This window comes from Canis lupus, chromosome X (assembly GCF_003254725.2).
Source record: "Canis lupus dingo isolate Sandy chromosome X, ASM325472v2, whole genome shotgun sequence".
Taxonomy (NCBI): domain Eukaryota; kingdom Metazoa; phylum Chordata; class Mammalia; order Carnivora; family Canidae; genus Canis; species Canis lupus.
In genome coordinates, this window is record NC_064281.1 from 58,213,779 (window position 1) to 58,238,391 (window position 24,613).

Below are 24,613 nucleotides of genomic sequence, written 5' to 3' on the forward strand. Positions count from 1 at the left end.
TGCCTCCCTCTCTTTTTATCTTATTTTATTTTTCCTTCCCTTCCCCTATGTTCATTTGTTTTGTTACTTAAATCCAACAACCTTCAGTTCATTCTCCATAGCTAAGAGTCAGAGTTTGCCTCCCTCTCTTTTTATCTTATTTTATTTTTCCTTCCCTTCCCCTATTTGTTTTGTTACTTAAATTCCACACATGAGTGAAATTATATGATGTTTTTCTTTCTCAAACTTACTTATCATAATTCCCTCAAGTTCCAACCATAGTGTTGCAAATGGCAAGATTTCATTCTTTTTGATGGCTGAGTAATATTACATTGTATATATACCAAATCTTCTTTATCCGTTCATCTGCAAATGGACATCTAAGCTCTTTCCATGTTTTGGCTATTGTGGACATTCCTGCTATAAATATTGGGGTGCATGTGCCCCTTTGAATCAGCATTTTGTATACTTTGCATAAATATTCAGTAATGAATTTACTGGGTCATACGGTAATTCTATTTTTAGTTTTCTGAGGGACCGCCATACTATTTCCACAACAGCTGCACAAGTTTTCATTCCCACCAAAGTGCATCCTTGCCAATATCTGTTGTTCCCTGAATTGTTAAGTTCAGCCATTCTGACTGGTGTGATGTGGTATCTCATTGTGGTTTTGATTTGTATTTCCCTGATGCTGAGTGATGTTGAACACTTTTTCATGTGTCTTTTAATCATTTGAATGTATTCTTTGGAGAAATGTCTGTTCATGTCTTTTTTCCATTTCTCTACTGGATTATTTATTTTTTGGTTGTTGATTTTGATGAATTTTTTATAGATTCTGGATAGCAGCTCTTTATTATATATGCCATTTACAAATATCTTCCCCCATTATATAGGTTGCCTTTTAGTTTTGTTAATTGTTTCCTTTGCTGTGCAAAAGCTTTTGCCTTGATGAGGTCCCAATGGTTTGTTTTTAGTTTTATTTCCCTTGCCTCAGGAGATATCTAGCAAGAAGTTGCTGTGGCCTAGGTCAAAGAGGTTACTGCCTGTATTATTCTCTAGGATTATGATGGATTCCTGTCTCACATTTAGGTCTTTCATCCATTTTGAATTTATTTCTGTATATGGTGTGAGAAAAGAAAATGGCCCCCTTTCATTCTTTTGCATATGGCTGTCCAATTTTCCCAGCACCAATTTTTGAAGAGACTAACTTTTATCCATTGGCTATTTTTTCCTGATTTGTTGATGTTTGGTTGATCATATATTTGTGAGTCCATTTCTGGGTTCTCCATTCTTTTCCATTGATCTATGTCTGCTTCTGTGCCAGTGCCATACTGCCTTGATGATTAAAGTTTTGTAAGACAAAAAATAAATAAATAAAGTTTTGTAAGACAGCTTGAAGTCTGAGATTGTGATGCCTCCCACTTTCCTTTACTTTTTCATCATCACTTTCACTATTTTGTGGTCTTTTCAGGTTCCATACGAATTTTGGGATTGTTTGTTCTGGTTCTGTGAAAAATGCTGGTGTTATTTGATAGGGATTTCATTGAATGTGTAGATTGCTTTGGGTAGTATAGATCTTTCCAAAAATATTTATTTATTTATTTATTTATTTATTTATTTATTTATTTATTTAGGGGAGAGAGAGAAAGAGAGAGGGAGAGAGAGAGAGAGAGAGAGAGAATGAATGAGAATGAGCATGGGGAGGATTAGAGGGAAAGAATCTCAAGCAGACTGCCCACTAAGCACAGAGCCCATGCTCAATCTCAGGACCCTGAGACCATGACCTGAACTGAAATCAAGAGTCAGATGTTTAACTGACTGAACTACTCAGGTGCCTAATGTAGTAAAGGCATTTAACAATATTTGTTATTTGAATCCATGAGCATGGAATGTTTTTACATTTCTTGGTGTTTTCCTAAGTTGCTTTCATAAGTGTTCTATAGTTTTCATATAGATATTTTACCTCTTTGGTTAGGTTTTCTTCCATAGGTATTTTATGGGTTTTGTTGCAATTGTAATTGGGATCAATTCCTTGATTTCTCTTTCTACTGCTTCATTATTGGTGTATAGAAATGGAACAGATTTCTGTATGTTTATTTTATATTCTGTGACCATGCTGAATTCATATATCAGTTCCAGAAATTTCTTGGTAGACTCCTTCCAGTTTTACATATACAACATCATGTCATCTGCAAAGAGTTGAAAGTGACTTCTTCCTGATGATTTAGATGCCATTTTTTTAATTTTTGATTGCTGAAGCTAGGACTTCCAGTATTAAGTAGAATAACAGTGGTGAGAGTGGACATTTCTGTCATGTTCCTTACCTTAAGAGAAATGCTCTCAGTATTTCTCCATTGAGGATGATATTATGTGGGTCTTTCACATATGGCTTTAATAATGTTGAGGTGTGTTCCTTCTATCCCTACTTTCTTGAGGGTTTTTATCAAGAAAGAATGTATTTTGTCAAGTGTTTTTCTACATGTATTGGGAGAATCATATGTTTCTTATCCTTTCTTTTATTAATGAGGCATAACATGTTGACTGCTTTGTGGGTATTGAACTACCCATGCAGCCCTGGAATAAATCCACTTGATCTGGGGAATAATGCTTTTAATGTACTGTTGGATTCAATTTGTTAGTATCTTGTTGAGAATTTTTGCACCCATGTTCATCAGGGATATTGATCTGTAATTCTCCATTTTAGTGGGGTCTTTGTCTGGTTTTGGGATCAAAGTAATGCTGACCTTATAGAATGAGTTTTGAAGTTTACCCCCATTTCTACTTTTTGGAACACTTTCAGAAGAATGGGTATTAATTATTCTTTAAGTCTTTTGTTGAATTATTCTGGGAAAGCATCTAGCCCAGGACTCTGGTTTGTTGGAAGATTTTTGATGATTGATTCAATTTCGTTGCTGTTAAAATGGGTCTATTCATATTTTTTATTTCTTCCTCTTTCAGTTTTGGTGGCTTATATGTTTCTAGTAATGTATCCATTTCTTCCCGATTGCCTAATTTGTTGGCCTATAATTGCTCATAATGTTTTCTTATAATTGTTTACATTTTTGTGGTGTTAGTTGTAATCTCTCCCCTTTCATTCATGATTTTATATATTTGGCTCCTAGCACTTTTCTCTTTGAAAAGTCAAGCTAGGGGTTTATCAATCTTGTTAATTCTTTCAAAGAACCAACTCCTTATTTCATTGATCTGTTCTGGTTTTTTTAAATTTCTATATCGTTGATTTCTGCTCTAACCACTAATATTTCTCCTCTTCTGCTAAATTTAGACTTTATTTACTATTCTTTTTCCAGGTGCTTTGAGATTTTTCTTGATTCTTGAGGAAGGCCTATATTGTTATATACTTTCCAATTAGGACTGCTGTCAATGCATCCCAAAGGCTTTGGACTGTCATGTTTTCATTTTCATTTGCTTCCTGGCATTATTTTAATTTGTCTTTAATTTCTTGGTTGACTCATTCATTCTTTATTAGGATGTTCTTTAGCTTGCTTGTAATTGTGGTCCTTCCAAATTTCTTCTTGTGGTTGACTTCAAGTTTGAAAGAGATGTGGTCTGAAAATATGCATGGTATGATATCAGTCTTTTTTTTTTTTTAACCAATTGAGACCGGATTTGTGACCCAGTATATGATCTATTCTGGAGAATGTACCATGTGCACTAGAAAATAAAGTGTATTCTGCTGCTTTAGCATGAAATGCCCTGAATATATCTGTGAAGTCCATCTGGTCCAATGTGTCATTTAAGCCTTTGTTTCCTTGTTGATCTTCTGCCTACATTATCTGTCCATTGCTGTAAGTGGAGTGCTAAAGTCTCCTACTATTATTGTATTATTATCAATGATTTTATTTAAGGTTGTTATTAATTGATAATATTTGGCTGCTCCCATGTTAGGGACATAAATATTTAGAATTGTTAGATCTTCTTGTTGGATAGACCTCTTTATTATGATATAGTGTCTTTCTTAATTGCTTACAACAGTCTTTGTTTTAAAATTTAGTTTGTCTGATATAGGAATGGCTACTCCAGCTTTCTTTTGATGTTCATTAGCATGATAAATGGTTCTCCACTCCCTCACTTTCAGTCTGGGTGTGTTTTTGGGTCTCAAAAGAATCTGTTGTAAGCAGCATATCAGTGGGTCTGTTTATTTTTTATCCATTCTAACACCTTTTATCTTTTGATTGGAGCATTTATTCCATTAACATTTAGATTAATAATTTAAGGATATGAATTTAATGCCATTGTATTACCTGTAATGTCACTGTTCCTGTAGATTGTCTCTGTTCCTTGCTGGTCTTTGTTACTTTTTATCTTTCTGCTCAAAGGGTCCTTTTTGGTAATTCTTGAAAGACAAAGACTGGTTTAGTATTCATGAATTCCTTTAGTTTTTGTTTCTCTGGGAAACTCTTTATTTCTCCTTGTATTCTGAATGATGGACTTACTGGATAAAGTATTCTTGGCTGCACATTTTTCCCATTTAGCATGGTGAATATGTCATGCCAGTTATTTTCTGCCTGCCAGATTTCTGTGGACAGGTCTGCCGCTAACCTTATATGTCTACCCTTGTAAGTTAAGGACCTCTTGTCCCAAACAACTTTCAGAATTTTCTCTTTATCTTCATAATTTGCAAGGTTCACTATGTCATGATGTTGACCTATTTTTGTTTATTTTGAGGGGAGTTCTCTGTGTCTCTTGGACCTACATGCCTGTTTCCTTCCTTAAATTAGTGAAGCTCTCAGCTATAATTTGTTCAAAGAAATCTTCTGCCACCTTTTCCCACTCTTCTTCCTCTGAGACTCCTATAATACGGGTATTATTTTGCTTTATGGAATTGCTGCATTCCCTAAGTCTACCTTCATGAGCTAATAGTTTTATTTTTCTCTTTTTTTCAAGTGCATTATTTTCCATAGTTTTATCTTCTATATCACTGATTCACTCTTTTGCTTTGTTCAAGCTCATTTTTTATGGCCTCCACTTGGGACTGCATATAGGTTATAGCATTTATAATTTTGGCCTGAGTAGGTTTTAGTTCTTTTATCTCTATAGTAATGGATTCTCTAGTGTTCCCTATGCATTTTCAAACTCACTTAGTTTCCTTATAATTGTTGTTTTAAACTCTAGTTCAGATATCTTATATTTGTATTGATTAAATCCCTGGCTGTATTACCTCCTCTCTTTCTTTTTATTGTTATTTATTTATTTATTTTGTCAACATATACCATATCACCCAGTGCTCATCCCATCAAGTGACCCCTCAGTGCCCGTCACCCAGTCACCCCAAACCTCGTCTACCTCCCTTTCCACTACCCCTTGTAGTTAGGAGTTTCCCAGAGTTAGGAGTCTCTCATGTTCTGTCATCCTCACTGATATTTTTTTAAAGATTTTATTTATTTATTCGAGAGAGAGAGAGAGAGAGAGGCAGAGACACAGGCAGAGGGAGAAGCAGGCTCCATGCAGGGAGCCTGATGTGGGACTCCATCCCGGGTCTCCAGGATCATGCCATGGGCTGAAGGCGGCTCTAAACCACTGAGCCACCGGGGTTGCCCCTCTGATATTTCCCACTCATTTTCTCCCCTTTCCCCTTTATTCCCTTTCACTATTTTTATATTTCCCAAATGAATGAGACCATATAATGTTTGTCCTTCTCCAATTGACTTATTTCACTCAGCATAATACCCTCCAGGTCCATCCACGTCGAAGCAAATGGTGGACATGTGTGGTTTCAAATGGCTGAGTAATATTCCATTGTATACATATACCACAACTTCTTTATTCATTCATCTTTTGATGGACACCGAGGCTCCTTCCACAGTTTGGCTATTGTGGACATTGCTGCTAGAAACATCGGGGTGCAGGTGTCCCGCCATTTGACTGTATCTGTATCTTTGGGGTAAATCCCCAGCAGTGCAACTGCTGGGTGGTAGGGCAGTTCTATTTTTAAATCTTTGAGGAACCTCCACACAGTTTTCCAGAGTGTACCAGTTCACATTGCCACCAACAGTTCAAGAGGGTTCCCCTTTCTCCACATCCTCTCCAACATTTATTATTTCCTGTCTTGTTAATGCTCCCCATTCTCACTGGTGTGAGGTAGTATCTCATTGCGGATTTCATATGTATTTCCCTGATGGCCAGTGATGCGGAGCATTTTCTCATGTGCTTGTTGGCCATGTGTAGGTCTTCCTCTGTGAAATTTCTGTTCGTGTCTTTTGCCCATTTCATGATTGGATTGTTTGTTTCTTTGCTGTGGAGTTTAATAAGTTCTTTATAGATCTTGGAAACTAGCCCTTTATCTGATAGGTCATTTGCAAATATCTTCTTACATCCTGTAGGTTGTCTTTTAGTTTTGTGGACTGTTTCTTTTGCTGTGCAGAAGCTTTTTATCTTGATGAAGTCCCAATAATTCATTTTTGCTTTTGTTTCCCTTGCTTTCATGGATGTATCTTGCAAGAAGTTGCTGTGGCCAAGTTCAAAAAGGGTGTTGCCTGTGTTCTTCTCTAGGATTTTGATGGACTCTTGTCTCACATTTAGATCTTTCATCCATTTTGAGTTTATCTTTGTGTATGGTGTAAGAGAATGATCTAGTTTCATTCTTCTGCATGTGGCTGCCTAATTTTCCCATCACCATTTATTGAAGAGACTGTATTTTTTCCAGTGGATAGTCTATTCTTTCTTTTGGTGTGGATTTATCCATCTTAACATTTTGTCCAGAAAAGAAAAGAAGAAAGAAAACAAACAACAGCAATAAAAACTGCCTAGATCCTGGGTGTTATTTGGTCTGCTTGTTAAAAGAAACTAGATCCCAAAATGAGAAAGAAAGAAAGAAAAAAACGAATGCATAAAAATAAAATTAAATTAAATACAATAAAATGAAACAAAAACAAAGTATATATAAAAATAAAATTTAAGAATTGAAAAGACAATACCTGATAAAATAATAATAAAAAATTAAGAATAAAAGTACAAAGGCTGCTAGGTGCTATATTCCCCTAGAGCTGAAGCTTTGCAGCCCTGTGTTTCAAGTAAACTTGGTATAAGCAAGTTATCTGTGCTGGTCTTCTGGGGGAGGGGCCTGTTGCTCTAACTCTCAGATGGACTTGTTGCAGTGCAAATGCCCTTTCAGTTCACTAGGAGGCAAGGCTTGGTGTACAGGGCTCCAGACTCCACTAGGTGGCACTGTTTTGCTCCCTGAAGGCTTTCAGCAATGATGGGCAAAATCAATACTGTGATGCTGGCTCTCTAGCCCTGGAGTTGAAAATTTGCACTCCTCAGTCTTCAGTGAACCCTCACTGAGAAGCAATCACTCTTGTCTCCTTGGGTTCTGTTAGAATTCTGTGCTCTGTGTTCACGTTGCCTGTGTCCAAGCTTTTTTTAAAATCTCAGAAATGGGACTGTTTCAAAACTCCACATTGTTGAGATTACTGTGGTGCAGACCTCTGCTGTTCCTCCTGAGGAGGGTTTCTCCACACTTCTGCCTTTTGCTGGACCCCTGCCAGGAAATTGGTTGTTTGATAGATAAGCGATTTGCAGTTTATGGCAACACAGAGCAGAAAGCCAGCACAGAGACCCTGTCCTCAGCTGGCTTCTGTGCTTCAATGCCTGGGAACAGTGCTGCGCTTAGGCACCATCCATTCTCCTTGAGATCCAGAGGCTCCCTTAGACCACACTGTCACACCTGAGATTCTACCCCACTTCACCACCTGAGCACCGTTAGGTCATTTTTCTCCATGTAGACTTGCAGTATTTGTTTTCTCAGGTCTCTGATTTCTCAGGTATTCAGAATGATTTAATAACTATATAGTTGTATTCAAGGGATGAGACAAACTTAGGGTCCTCCTACTTCTCCACCATCTTAACTCTGATCTTCCTCTTCTATTTTTTGAAATAGTTTGAGAAGAATATGCATTAACTCTTCTTTAAATGTTTGGTAGAATTCTCCTATGAAGCCACCTGGTCCTGGACTTTGCTTTGTTGGGAGCTTTTTGATTACTGATTTGATTTCTTTGCTGATTATCAGTCTGTTCAAATTTTTAATTTCTTCCTACTTCAATTGTGGTAGGTTATATGTTTCTAGGAATTTACCCACTTCTTCTAGGTTGTGTGATTTGATGGCAATAAAATTTTCTTTTATTAAAGTCTATTCTTTTTTTAAAGTAATCTCTGCTCATGACTGCAAGATCAAGAGTCACATGCTTTTTCTAAGCCATCCATATGCCCCTAGTTTTTATAATATTCTCTGACAACTGTTTGTACTATTGTGGTACTATTGTTGATTGCTATTTCCCCTCTCTCACAGGTGATTTCATTTGAGTACTTTCTTTTATGTTGATGAGTCTGGCCAGAGTTTTTATTAATTTTGTTGACCTTATCAAAGAATCAGCTCCTGTTTATATTGAACTGTTCCATTGTTTTTCTAGTTTCCACTTCATTTACTTCTGCTCTAATCTTTATTATTTCCTTCCTTCTCCTGCTTTTTGGTTTTGTTTGTTGTTATTTTTCTAGTTCTTTTAGGTCTAATTTTCAATTGTTATTTCAGATTTGTCTTTCTTCTTGAGGTAGGCCTATACAGCTATAAACTTCCCTCTTAGAAACATTTTTTTTTTTGCTCCATTCCAAAGGTTTTGGATCATTGTGTTTTCATTTATATTTGTTTCCTTGTACTTTTTCATTTCTTCATTGATTTCCTGGTTGACCTATTCATTCTTTAGTAGCATATTACTTAACCTTCATGAATTTGTGCTCTTTCCAGATTGTTTCTTGTGGTTGATTTCTAATTCACAGTGTTGTGATCAGAAAAGATGCATGGCATGACTTTAATCCTTTTGAATTTGTTGGGGCTTGTTTTGTGACATAATGTCTTATCTATTCTGGAGAAAGTTCCAAGTGCACTTGAAAAGAGTGTGTATTGTACTTTTTCAGGATGAACATATCTTTTAAAACCATCTGGTCCAATGTGTCATTCAAAGCCACTTTTCTTTTTCTCTGCTGATTTTCTGTTTGGATAAACTGTTCATTGCTGTAAATGTGGTGTTAAAATCCCCTACTATTATTTTATTAGTATTGACTTGTTCCTTTATATTTATTATTAATGGTTTCATGTATTCAGGTGCTCCCAGGTTGGGGGCATATATATTTTCAATTCTTATTGTTATATTTACTATTCTTCCTGTTAGATTGCCTCCTTAATTATTATATAGTGTCCTTCTTTGTCTCTTTTTACAGGCTTTGTTTCAGTCTATTTTGTCCTATATTAAGTATTGCTATCTAGCTCTCTTTTGACATTCATTTGCATGAAAGATGTTTCTCCATCCTCTCACTTTCATTCTGCAGGTATCTTTTGGTTTGAAGTGAGTCTCTTCATGCAGCATATAGATAGGTCTTTTATTGAATTACCTAGGTGGCTTAGTTAGTTAAGCATCTGACTTGATTTCAGCTCAGGTCCTAGTCTCAGGGTCATGAGATTGAGGCCCACATTGGTCTCTGCAGTGATCATGGAGCCTGCTTAACATTATCTCTCTCCCCCTACACCTCACTGGTATTCTCTCTCTCTCTCTGTGTCTCTCTCAAAAAAATAGATAAGCGTTGTTTTTTATACACTCTATCATTCTCTTTTGAATAGAGCATTTAGACAATTTACATTCAAAGTAATTATTGATAGATAAATACTTATTGCCATTTTGGACCTCTTTTGTGGTTGTTTTTCTAGCTTTTTGCCAGATTATTTCTTCTCTTTCTTACTTTCACAGTTTGCTGGCTTTCTCAGTGATATACTTGGGTTCCTTATTCTTTATTTTTTCAAATAGTTTTTTTTAAATTTTATTTATTTATGATAGTCACACACAGAGAGAGAGGCAGAGAGAGAAGCAGGCTCCATGCACTGGGAGCCCGACGTGGGATTCGATCCTGGGTCTCCAGGATCACGCCCTGGGCCAAAGGCAGGCGCCAAACCGCGGCGCCACCCAGGGATCCCTTATTCTTTATTTTTTCATATCTACTATTATTGTTTTTTTATTTGTGGTTACAACTGAGTTTATATATAATTCCTTCTGTGTACAGCAGTCTATGTTAAGCTGATGATCATTTATTTTTTTAATAAGATATAGTTTACTTATAGTATCCTATTTCTTCTTTTGTTTCAAGTTTTTATTTAAATTCATTTATCAGTTGATGGACATTGGGACTTTTTCCATAATTTGGCTACTGTGATAATGGTCCTCTAAGTATTATGGTGCTCATGTCCCTTTGAATCAGTCTTTTTGTATCCTTTGGGTAAGTACCTCACAGTGCAAATGCTAGGTCATAGGGTAGTTCTATTTGCAACTCTTTGAGGAACCTCCATACTGTTTTTGAGTGACTGCACCAGTTTACATTTCAATCAACAGCATAAGAGGCACATTCTGCACATTCTCACCACCATCTGTTCTTTCCTGTATTGTTCATTTTAGCCATCCTGACAGACATGAGGTGATATCTCATTATTATTTTGATTTGTATCTCCCTGATGATGACTAATATTGTGCATCTTTTCATTTGTCTGTTAGCCATGTGAATGTCTTGTTTGGAAAAATGCTTATTCATGTCTTCTGTCCATTTCTTAACTGGATTATTTGTGTTTTAGGTGTCAAGTTTGGTAAGTTCTTTATAGATTTTGGATACTAGCCCTTCATTAGATATATCATTTGTGAATATCTCCCATTCTACAGGTTGCCTTTTAATTTTGTTGATTGCTTCTTTCACTATGTAGAAGCTTTTTATATTGATGAAATCCCTATGGTTCAGTTTTGCTTTTGTTTTCCTTGTGTCTGGAGATGTGTCTGGTAAGAAGTTTGACGTTGGCCAAAGTCAAAGAGGTTTCTGCCTGTGTTCTCCTCTAGGATTTTGATGATTTCATGCCTCATATTTAGGTATTTTATCCATTTTGAATTTATTTTTGTGTATAGGCTAAGAAAGTGGCCCTGCTTCATTCTTCTGCATGTTGCTGTCCAGTTTCCCCAACACCATTTGTTGAAGAGATCCTCTTTTTTCCATGGGATGTTCTTTCCTGCTTTGTTGAAGATACTTCTCCATATAGCTGTTGCTCCATTTCCAGGTTTTCTATTCTGTTCCATTGATCTATGTGCCTATTTTTGCATCAGTACTGTACTGTCTTGATGACTACTTCTTTTGTAATATAGCTTGAAGTCTGTAATTGTGATATGCACAGTTTTGCTTTTCTTTTTCAGGATTGTTTTAGCTATTCAGGGTCTTTTGTGGTTCCATACAAATTTTAGGACTTTTTTTCCAGCTCTGTGAAAAATGTAAATGATATTTTGATAAGGTTTGCATTAAGTGAGTAGATTGCTTTGGGCAGCATAGACATTTTGACAACATTTATTCTTCCAATCCATGAGCATGGCATGTCTTTCCATTTCTTTGTGTCATCTTCAATTTCTTTCTTAAGTTTTCTATAGTTTCCAGAGTAAAAATCTTTTACCACTTTGTGAAGTTTATTCCTAGGCACTTTATGATTTTTGGTGCAATTGTAAACAGGATGGATTTCTTGATTTCTCCTGCTGCTCCATTATATGTCAAAATTATAGAAACATAGTGGATAGAAGTGAACAGGTTTTTATTAAAGATTATTTATTTATTTGAAAGAGAAATATAGAGAGTACATGAGCAGGAGGGATGAGTAGAGGGAGAGGGAGAAGCAGATTCCTCACTGAGCAGAGAGCCTGAGGTGGGGCTCGATCTCAGGACCTCAAGATTATGACCTGAGCCAAAGGCAGACACTTAACTGACTGATCCATCCACGTACCCTGAAATGCAACAGACATTTGTACATTCATTTTGTATCCTGTGACTTTGCTGAATTCATGTATCAGTTCTAGCAATGTTTTAATGGAGTCTTCCAGGTTTTCTACATACAGTATGATGTCATCTGCAAATAGTGGAAGTTTCACTTATTCCTTTCCATTTTGGATGCTTTTTATTTCTTTCTGTTCTCTGATTGCTGAGGCTAGGACTTCCAGTGCTATGTTAAATAACAATGATGAAAGTAGACATCCCTGTCTTGTTCCTGACTATAGATGGTTGATATTTTTGAACTCAATCTTTACTACACTCCCATCCACATTTCGGGTATTTGGCATCATCTTTCACATCCTTTTATATTGTGTTCCTATTTTTCTTACTCTTATTTACAGGTTTCATTTTCTACTCACATCTCCCTTCATATTTCTTGTAGGACTGGTTAATTGATGATTAATTCTTTTAACTTCTGTTTGTCTGGAAAACTCTATATATCTTTCTATTCTGAATAATAGCCTTTCAGGGTAAAGTATTCCTGGCTTCAGATGTTTCCCTTTCAGTGCTTTGAATACATCATACCACTCTCTTCTGGCCTGCAAAGTTTCTCCTGAAAAGTTTGATGACAACCTTGTGAGGATTCCTCTGTATGTAGCTCTCTTCTCTTGCAACTTTTAGTTTTTTATCACTATTTTTGTTGCCATTTTAATTATTATATGTCTTGGTGTGAACCTGTTTAGGTTTGGTTTGTTGGGGAATTTCCTGAATCTGTATTTGTTTCCCTACCCATAATCAGGAAGTTTTCCACTATCACTTCTTCAAATATATATCCTGGCCCCTTTCTCTCTCTTCTGGGAACCCTGTAATAGGATTGTTATTACACTTGAAGGAGTCACTGTGTTCTCTATGTCTATTGTCACCATGAAGTATTTGTCTCTCATCTGTTCAGCTTGATTGCTTCCCATTACTCTATCCTCCAGGTTACTGATAAATTCTTCTGCTTCTTGCAACATACTGTTTTCATATCTATTGTATTTTCAATTTCATTTATTGAGTTCTTCATCTCTGATATGTTATTTTTGTCTTTTTTCATGTGTTTTACTGATGCTCTCCACTCTTATTCTGTAGTCCAGTATCTTTACGACCATTAGATTAAATTCTTTATGAAGCATACTACTTATTTCTGTTCTGCTTAGATCTGCTGTGATTTTTGTGTTGTTTCTTTTAATACTTATTTCTGTCTCCTCATTTTGTCTATCTCTCTGTGTCTGTTTTTGCATCTTAGGAAAGTCAGCTATGTCTTCTGCCCTCAAAAGCAGGGTTCTATGAAGAAGACATCCTATATTACTTTGCAATGCACTATTCCCTTTTTACCAGAAACTGGTACTTCAGGGAGTCTCCTATGTGTGTTACTTGTGTCCTGCTATTCTGTCTGAGTCATTTTTCCTTTCAGTCCAGACATATGCAATGACTCTGCCTGTTGTGGGCTAAGCTTGCTCTCTGTAATGTTACTGAGATCAAAGCAGGTCAGCTCTGAATGGGCATGACTACAGAAGGGCTCAGTGGTGGGTGGGTGGTATCAGTAAAATTTGCACTGAGCCTCTAGTCTTAGACTGGATCCCCCAAAGCTGGGTGGCTTTCCAGTGCTTGGTGCAGGGGCATATGTGTGGTGTCCAGTGGCATGCAGGGTCTCTGTGGGTGGTTGATGGGCAGTGCACATGCAAGGTGTTATCAAAATTTGAATTGGGCTGGTAGTCCAGGTCCAGCTGCCCCAAAGTGCAGTGGTGGCCAAGGACACAATGTGTGGGATTTGTGCAGCCTACAGCATGTGCATAAATTTTAAAAGAGTGAAACCATACAAAGTACGTTCCCCAACAATGGAATAAAACTAAAAAGAAATAAGAGAAAGAAAAATGGAAAATTCGATAGGAGGAGCAAGATGGCGGAAGAGTAGGGTCTCCAAATCACCTGTCTCCACCAAATTACCTAGAAAACCTTCCAATCATCCTGAAAATCTATGAATTCGGCCTGAGAATTAAAGAGAGAACACCTGGAATGCAACAGTGAGAAGAGTTTGCGCTTCTATCAAGGTAGGAAGACAGGGAAAAAGAAATAAAGAAACAAAGGCCTCCAAGGGGGAGGGGCCCCGCGAGGAGCCGGGCTGAGGCCGGGGCGAGGGTCCCCAGGACAGGAGAGCCCAGTCCCGGAGGAGCAGGAGCTGCACCGACCTTCCCGGGCGGAAAGGGGCTCGTGGGGAGTTGGAGCAGGACCCAGGAGGGCGAGGATGCCCTCGGGTTCCCTGAGACAGTAACAGAGCAACTGCGCGCCCAGGAGAGTGCGCCGAGCTCCCTAAGGGCTGCAGCGCGCACGGCGGGACCCGGAGCAGCTCGAGGGGCTCGGGGGCGGCTCCGCAGAGGGGGCTGCGCGGCCCCGGGAGCAGCTCGGAGGGGCTCGGGCAGAGGAAGAGGCTCCGTGCGGAGGGGGCTGCGCGGTTCCAGGAGCAGCTCGGAGGGGCTTGGGCGGCATTTGACAAAAGACAGCATCCATTCCTGATCAAAACTCTTCAGAGTTTAGGGATAGAGGGAACATTCCTCGACATCTTAAAAGCCATCTATAAAAAGCCCACAGCAAATATCTTTCTCAATGGGGAAGTACTGGGAGCCTTTCCCCTAAGATCAGGAACAAGACAGGGATGTCCACTCTCACCACTGCTGTTCAACATAGTACTGGAAGTCCTAGCCTCAGCAATCAGACAACAAAAAGACATTAAAGGCATTCAAATTGGCAAAGAAGAAGTCAAACTCTCCCTCTTCGCCGATGACATGATACTCTACATAGAAAACCCAAAAGTCTCCACCGCAAGATTGCTAGAACTCATACAGCAATTCGGTAGCGTGGCAGGATACAAAATCAATGCCCAGAAATCAATGGCATTTCTATACACTAACAATGAGACTGAAGAAAGAGAAATTAAGGAGTCAATCCCATTTACAATTGCACCCAAAAGCCTAAGATACCTAGGAATAAACCTAACCAAAGATGTAAAGTATCTATACCCTCAAAACTATAGAACACTTCTGAAAGAAATTGAGGAAGACACAAAGAGATGGAAAAATATTCCATGCTCATGGATTGGCAGAATTAATATTGTGAAAATGTCAATGTTACCCATGGCAATATACACGTTTAATGCAATCCCTATCAAAATACCATGGACTTTCTTCAGAGAGTTAGAACAAATTATTTTAAGATTTGTGTGGAATCAGAAAAGACCCCGAATAGCCAGGGGAATTTTAAAAAAGAAAACCATATCTGGGGGCATCACAATGCCAGATTTCAGGTTGTACTACAAAGCTGTGGTCATCCAGACAGTGTGGTACTGGCACAAAAACAGACACATAGATCAATGGAACAGAATAGAGAATCCAGAAGTGGACCCTGAACTTTATGGGCAACTAATATTCGATAAAGGAGGAAAGACTATCCATTGGAAGAAAGACAGTCTCTTCAATAAATGGTGCTGGGAAAATTGGACATCCACATGCAGAAGAATGAAACTAGACACTCTCTTTCACCATGCACAAAGATAAACTCAAAATGGATGAAAGATCTAAATGTGAGACAAGATTCCATCAAAATCCTAGAGGAGAACACAGGCAACACCCTTTTTGAACTCGGCCATAGTAACTTCTTGCAAGATACATCCACGAAGGCAAAAGAAACAAAAGCAAAAATGAACTATTGAGACTTCATCAAGATAAGAAGCTTTTGCACAGCAAAGGATACAGTCAACAAAACTCAAAGACAACCTACAGAATGGGAGAAGATATTTGCAAATGACATATCAGATAAAGGGCTAGTTTCCAAGATCTATAAAGAACTTATCAAACTCAACACCAAAGAAACAAACAATCCAATCGTGAAATGGGCAAAAGACATGAACAGAAATCTCACAGAGGAAGACATAGACATGGCCAACATGCATATGAGAAAATGCTCTGCATCACTTGCCATCAGGGAAATACAAATCAAAACCACAATGAGATACCACCTCACACCAGTGAGAATGGGGAAAATTAACAAGGCAGGAAACAACAAATGTTGGAGAGGATGCGGAGAAAAGGGAACCCTCATACACTGTTGGTGGGAATGTGAACTGGTGCAGCCACTCTGGAAAACTGTGTGGAGGTTCCTCAAACAGTTAAAAATAGACCTGCCCTACGACCCAGCAATTGCACTGTTGGGGATTTACCCCAAAGATACAAATGCAATGAAACACCGGGACACCTGCACCCCGATGTTTATAGCAGCAATGGCCATGATAGCCAAACTGTGGAAGGAGCCTCGGTGTCCAACGAAAGATGAATGGATAAAGAAGATGTGGTTTATGTATACAATGGAATATTACTCAGCTATTAGAAATGACAAATACCCACCATTTGCTTCAACGTGGATGGAACTGGAGGGTATTATGCTGAGTGAAGTAAGCCAGTCGGAGAAGGACAAACATTATATGTTCTCATTCATTTGGGGAATATAAATAATAGTGAAAGGGAATATAAGGGAAGGGGGAAGAAATGTGTGGGAAATATCAGAAAGGGAGACAGAACGTAAAGACTGCTAACTCTGGGAAACGAACTAGGGGTGGTGGAAGGGGAGGAGGGCGGGGGGTGGGAGTGAATGGGTGACGGGCACTGGGGGTTATTCTGTATGTTAGTAAATTGAACACCAATAAAAAATAAATTAAAAAAAAGAAAGAAAGAAAGAAAGAAAGAAAGAAAGAAAGAAAGAAAGAGAGAAAGAAAAAAAATGGAAAATTCACAGATGTGTGGAAATTAAACAGCACATTGTTAGTAAATGGATTAAAGTAGAAATTACAAGAGAACTTGGACAATATTTTTCAATGAATGAAAACAAAAACATACCCAAATTCATGAGATGCAGCAAAAGTAGTACTAAGAGGGAAATTTGTTGCTGTTAATGACTATATTAAAAAGATAATATCTGAGACAGAAAGATGGCCACAGAGTAGGAGGATGCTAGGCTTACCTCATCCCATGAGCATAACTTGAAAACTACCAAATCATCCTAAATACCCCTGAAATTTACCTAAAGACTTACAGAACAAACTTCACAACTAAAGGGAGAAAAGAAGACACATGAAAGAAGGTAGAAAGTTCAGAGATGAGGTTTAGGAGAGAAATAGATTACAAATATTGTGGATGAGACGGAGCCATAGTAGCAGAGAAGGGTGACAGAAAGGAACATACAGGGAAATGCACAAGGAGAATGTTTCCTGAAAGCCACAGGGAAATGAGAGGGGCAGAATTTTGTGCGTTCTTTTGCAACCAGCAGGGCTTATAGCCAGGAGTTTTAAAGGCCAATGGGCTTCATTGGGATAAAGCACAGAGGATACTGTACTTTGCTGGTGAAAAGGCAGGCAAACAACACAGCAGCAGATAGTGTGGAAATGGCAATCTGAAGAGCAGATAAGGCACGCTGCGAGATTATTCACTCTTCTCAGAGCACACACCTGAGAAGAAGTGTTCATAGAGACACCTCTCAGAGAGCAAAGGAGCTGGCTGGCACAATTTCCCTCCCCTATCCCTAGCATAAACACAGAGCCACCTCTGGAAAGAGGGCAGTGTGGACACTGGTTGCCTAACATGCTTACAGCAAGCCCCAACTCACCTCTATGCTCTGGAACTGGTGGACCTGTCCTTCTCAGGCATGCTTATCTAACTCCCAGCATCATAGGACCCTCACTCAGAAGGTCAGCACAAACCCCTGCCCACAACACATCTCCCAACCAGAGAATTTTGCAGGGCCTCTGTTCTTATGGAGGTAGTTACACGTTTAATTTCACAAGTGGACAAGAGCACACCTCATTAAAACTCACCACATTTATTTCAAGAAGCAAATGACCCATTGCAGGCAAGGAGAGCCTCTACAGATGACTGGAATGAATGATAGAGCAAAGAGAACAAAACAGCAGAGCACAGGCAGTGCACACCAGAGATACTCCCTGAAGTACTAGGGCCTGGGCACTACATAACTTCTTCATAAAGCCATTATTTTCAGAATCAGTGGACATAACTGGCTTTTCTAACATAGAGAACAAGGGCGAGGCTCAGACAAAATGCAAAGACACAGGAATTTATCTCAAATGAAAGAACAAAATAAAGCCAAGTCCAGAGATCTAAGCAAAAGAGATACAAATATCATGCCTGATGGAGAATTTAAAGTAATAATCATAAGGATACTCACTGGCCTTCAGAAAAAGAAAACAGAAGACATCAGTGAGACCCTTACCACAGAGATAAAAGAGTTAAAAAGGAATCAATCAGAGATAATAATTCAGTAAATGAGATTAGAAACATGCTGAATGCAAAGAACGGCAGGCTGGAAGAAGCAATGGAATGAATTAATGACCTAGAAGACAAAGTAATGGAAAGCAATGAAACTGAATGAAAGAAGAAAGAATTATGCAAAAGTAGAACAGGCTTTAGGAATTCAGTGACTGCATAAAATATAAAACATTTGTATTATAGGAGTACCAGAAGAAGAAGAGAAGGAAAGAGGGGTATAAAATTCATTGACAAAAATAATAGCTGAAAACTTCCCTAATCTGGAGAAGGAAACAGATATCCAGATTCAGGAGGCACAGAGAACTCCCATCAAAACCAACAAAAGTAGGTGAACACCAGCACATATTGCAATTAAATAGGCAAAATATAGTGAATAAGTAAAAAAATCTTTAAAACAGCAAGAAAAAAGGAAGCAAAACAAAGGTAGACTTAGGAAAAGCAGCAATTCCATAAAGCAAAATACTATCCAAATTATAGGAGTTCCAGAAGAAGAGTGTATGTAAAGGACAGAAGATTTATTTGAACAAATTATGGTTCAGAACTTCCCTAATCTAGGGAAGGAAACAGGTATTCACGTCCAAAAGGCAGAGAAAATGCCCTTCAAAATCAAAGACCAGTCAAAACCTCAAAATATCATACTAAAGGTTTCCAATTACAAAGATAAAGAGAAAATCATAAAAACAGCTTGCAAACAATAGGTCCCTAAACTACAAGGGTAGATGCATAAAGCTGGCAGTAGACCTGCTCACATAGACCTGGCAGGCCAGAAAGGACTGGCATGATATATTCAATGTGCTAAATGAAAAATTATGCTACCAAGAATACTTCATCCAGGAAGTATGTCTTTCAGAATAAAAGGAGAGATAGTTTCCAGGACAAACAAAACTAAAGGAATTTGTAAACAGTAAACAACTCCTGCCAGAATATTAAAAGGGACCCCTTAAGTGAAGAGGGAGAGACCAAAAGTAACAAAGACCAGAAAGGAAGAGAGACAATTTACAGGAACAGTGACATTACAGGTAATGCAACAGCACTAAATTGTTATCTTTCAGTTATTAATCTGAATTTAAGTGAAATAAATGCTCCAGTTAAAAGACAGTGCATCAGAAAGGATAAAAAGAGACCCATTGATATGCTGCTTACAAGAGGATCATTTTATACCCAAAGACACAACCAGATTGAAAGTGAGCGGGTGGAGAATAATTTATTATGCTAATGACGATCAAAAGAAGGCTGGAGTAGCCATATTCATATTAGACAAATGAAATTTTAAACCAAAGACTGTAATAAGATATGAAAAAAGACACTTTACCATAATAAAAGGGTCTATCCAACAAGAAGATTTAATGATTGTACTTATTTATGCCCCTAACCTAGGAACAGCCAATTATATAAACCAATGAATAACAAAATGAAAGAAACTCATTGATTACAATAATAATAGGACCTTTAACATCCAAATCACAGCAATGGATAGATCACCTAAGCAGAAAAACAACAAAGAAACAAAGGCTTTGAACGACTCACTGGACCAGATGGACTTCACAGATATACTCAGAGCATTTCATCCTAAAGCAACAGAATACATTGTTTTCAAGTGCACATGGCACATTCTCCAGAATAGATCACATACTGGGTCACAAATCAGGTCTCAACTGGTAAAACAACATTGAGATCATACCATGCATATTTTCAGACCACATCTCTTTCAAACTTGAAATCAATCACAGGAAAAAATTCAGAAGAAACACAAATACATAGAAGTTAAGAGCATCCTACTAAAGAATGAATGAGTCAACGAAAAAAAAAGACTTCTTTCTATTTTTTTAGAAGAATTTTAAAAATACATTAACGCAAATGAATATGAAAACACGACAGTTCAGAAACTTTGGGATGCAAAAAGGCAGTAGTAAGAGGGAAGCATATTGCAATACAGGCCTTTCTCAAGAAATAAGAAAAGTCTCAAATACACAACCTAACCTTACACTTAAAGGACCTGGAAAAAGATCAGTTATTAAGGCTTAAATCCAGTAGGAGAAGAGATAATAAAGACCAGAGCAAAACTCAATGACATAGAAATTACAAACAACAACTACAGCAAAACAGATCAACAAAACTAGGAGCCGGTTCTTTGAAAGAATTAATAAGATTGATAAACCTCTATTCAGACTTAACAAAAAGAGAAAGGACCCAAATAAATAAAATCATGAATGAAAGAGGAGAGATCACAACCAACACCACAGAAATACAAACAATTATAAGAGAATATTATGAACAATTATAGGCCAACAAATTAGACAATCTGGAAGAAATGGATACATTCCTAGAAACATATAAACTACCAACACTGAAACAAGAGAAAAAAAAGGAAAACCTGAACAGACCCACAAACAGCAAAGAAATTGAATCAGTCATCAAAAATTTTTCAACAAACAAAAGTCCGGGGCAGGGTGGTTTCCCAGTGGAATTCTATCAAACTTTTGAAGAAGAATTAATACCTATTTTTCTGAAACTGTCCCGAAAAATAGAAATGAAGGAATACTCCCAAACTCATTCTATGAGGCCAGCTTTACCCTGATCTCAAAACCAGAAAAAGACCCCACTAAAAAGGAGATTTACTGACTAATATCCCCGATGAACATAAATGCAAAAATCCTCACCATAATACAAGCTTATAGAATCCAACAGAACATTAAAAGGATTATTCACCAGGATCAAGTGGGATTTACTCCTGGGCAGCATGGGTGGTTCAACATCTACAAACCAATCAATGTGATACACCACATTAATAAAAAAAAAAGGACAGGAACCATGTAATCCTCTCAATGGACACAGGAAAACCATTGGACAAAATACAACACCCTTTCTTGATAAAAACCCTCTGCAATGTAGGGATAGAGGAAACATACCTCGATGTCATAAAAACCATATATGAGGGACGCCTGGGTGGCTCAGTGGTTGAGTATCTGCCTTCCACTCAGGGTGTGATCCCAGGGTCCCGGGATTGAGTTCCCCATCGGGCTCCCTGCATAGAGCCTGCTTCTCTCTCTGCCTATGTCTCTGCCCCTCTCTGTGTGTGTCTCTCATGAATAAATAAATGAAATCTTTAAAAAAAAAACATATATGAAAGACGCACAGCAAGTATCGTTGTTAATGGGGAAAAACTGAGAGCTTTTCCCCTAAGGTCAGAAACATGACAGGGATGTCCACTCTCACCACTGTTGTTCAACACAGTACTGGAAATCCTGGCCTCAGCAATCAGACAACAAAAAGAAATAAAAGGCATCCAAATCAGCAAAGAAGAAGTAAAACTTCACTCATTGCAGATGACGTGATGCTCTATGTAGAAAACCCAAAATACTCCGCCAAAAAATTGTTAGAACTGATGCAGGAATTCAGTAAAGTTGCAGGACAGAAAGTCAAGGCACAGAATTCAGTTGCATTTCTATACATTAACAATGAGGCCAGAGTAAAAGAAATCAAGGAATGGATCCCATGTACAATTGTACCAAGAACCATAAGATACCTAGGAATAAACCTAAGCAAAGGGGTAAAGAATCTGTACTCTGAAAGCTACAGTACACTTATGAAAGAAATGGAAGAAGACACAAATGGAAAAACCTGCCATGCTTATCAATTGGAAGAACAAATATTGTTAAAATGTCTATGCTACCCACCACAATCTACACATTCAAAGCAATCCCTATCAAAATATCATCAACATTTTTCACAGAGCTGGAACAAATAACCCCACAATTTTTATGGAAGCATAAAAGGCCCCAAGCAGCCAAAGGAATGTTGAAAATGAAAACCAAAGCTGGAGACATCACAATTCCAGACTGTAAGCTGTACTACAAAGTTATAATCATCAAGAAAGTATGGTACTGGCACAAAAACGGGCACATAGATCAATAGAACAGAAAAGAGAGCCCAGAAATGGACCTCCAACTCTATGGTCAACTAATCTTTGACAAGGTAGGAAAGAATATACAATGGAAAAAAGACTGTCTCTTCAACAAATGGTGTTGGGAAAATTGAACAGTCACATGCAGGAGGATGAAATTGGACCGTTTTCTTATGCCGATACATGAAAATAATCTCAAAGTGGATGAAAGATCTAAATGTGGGATCCCTGGGTGGTGCAGCGGTTTGGCGCCTGCCTTTGGCCCAGGGCGCGGTCCTGGAGACCCGGGATCGAATCCCACGTCGGGCTCCCGGTGCATGGAGCCTGCTTCTCCCTCTGCCTGTGTCTCTGCCTCTCTCTCTCTCTCACTGTGTGCCTATCATAAATAAATAAAAATTAAAAAAAAAAAGAAAAAAAAAAGAAAGATCTAAATGTGAGACAGGAATTCCTCAAAATCCTAGAGGAGGACATAGGCAGCATTTTTTGACCTTGGCCACAGCAATTTCTTGCTAGACATGTCTCTGGACACAAGGGAAATAAAAGCAATAATGAACTATTGGGACTTGATCAAGAAAAAAAATCTTTTGCACAGCAAAGGAAACAGTCAACAAAACTCAAGGCAACCTACGGAATGGCAGAAGATATTTGCAAATGACCTATCAGATAAAGGGCTAGTATCCAAAATTTATAAAGAACTTACCAAACTCAACCCCCTAAAAGTAAACAATCCAATGAAGAAATGGGCAGAGACATCAACAGACATTTCTTCAACGAAGATCTACACATGGTCAACAAGCACTTGAAAAAATGCTGCACATCACTTGTCATCAGGGAAATACAAATCAAAATCACCATGAGATATCACTTTACTCCAGTGAGAATGGCTAAAATCAACAACTCAGGCAGCATCAGATGTTGGCAAGGATATGGAAAAGGGGGAACCCTCTTACATTGTTGGTGGGAATGCAAATTGGTATAGCTACTCTGGTAAACAGTATGGAGGGTCCTCAAAAAGTTAAAAATAGAGCTACCCTATGGCGCACCAATTGTACTACTAGGCAATTACCCACAGGATGCAAACACAGTGATTTGATGGGCACATACACCCCAATATTTATTTATCACAGCAATGTCCACAGTATCGAATCTATGTGAAGAGCCCAAATATCCATTAATAGATGAATGGATAAAGAATATGTGATATATATACAATGGAATTTTATTCAGCCATCAGAAAGGATGAAATCTTACCATCTATAATTGGATAGAATTAGAGGGTATTATGCTAACTTAAATAAAGTGATCAGAGAAAGATAAATACATTTTCAATCATATATGGAATTTAAGAAACAAAAGAGATGAACACATATGGGAAGGGAATGAAAAATATAATAAGATGAAAACAGAGACAGAGACAAACCATAAGAGACTATTAACTATAGGAAACAAACTGAAGATTGCTGGAGGGGAAGTGAAGGGGGGCATGGGGTAATTGGGTGATGGGCATTAAGGAAAGTGCTTGATGTAATGAGTGCTGGGTGTTATAGGCAACTGATGTACCACTAAATTTTACTCCTGAAACTAATAAAACAGTATATCTTAAGTAAACTGAATTTAAATTAAAAACTTTGATCAGATAAATACAATTTTTGAATCAGTTCTAAAAATATTAAAGGGATACTTTCTGTGGAATGAAGAGACCAAAAGTGACAGGGAACAGAAAAGCAGTACAAATGAATATTTCTGTAAAAATCAGCAAAGAACTCACACACTCACACACATAAAGTATATAAAATATAACAACATATACCTACAATGAGGAGAGGAGAGTGGAAAACAATGGGTTTAAGGTTGAATGACTATCATCAATATACACTATTTGCAGAAGAGTTTTTATACAAACCTAATGGTAACCAATTATCAAAAACAATAAAAATAGAAGAATAAAGAAATATAAATCCAAGTACATCAGTGAAGAAAGCAAAATATGTAAGAGAGAAAGACAAGAAATTATCAGAGAAAATCCCCATAAACAACCATAAAACAAGCAATGAAATGGTAATAAATAGGGGCACCTGGGTGGCTCAATCTGTTGAGCATCTGACTGTCGGTTTTGTTTCATCTCATGATCTCATAGTAATGGGATGAGGCCCCATTTCTGACTCCATGTTATAAATATATTGGAGTTCGATTTGCCAACATATAGCATTACACCCAGTGCTCATCCCATCAAGTGGCCCCCTCAGTGCCCGTCACCCAGTCACCCCAACCCCCGCCCACCTCCCTTTCCACCACCCTTTGTTCATTTAACAGAGTTAGGTGTCTCTCATGTTCTGTCACCCTCACTGATATTTCCCACTCATTTTATCTCCTTGCCCCTTTTTCCCTTTCAATATTTTTATATTCCCCAAATAAATGAGACAATATAATGTTTGTCCTTCTCCAATTGACTTACTTCACTCAGATTAATACCCTCCAGTTCCATCCATGTTGAAGCAAATGGTGGGTATTTGTCGTTTCTAATGGCTAGTATTCCATTGTGTGTGTGTGTATGTATGTGTGTGTG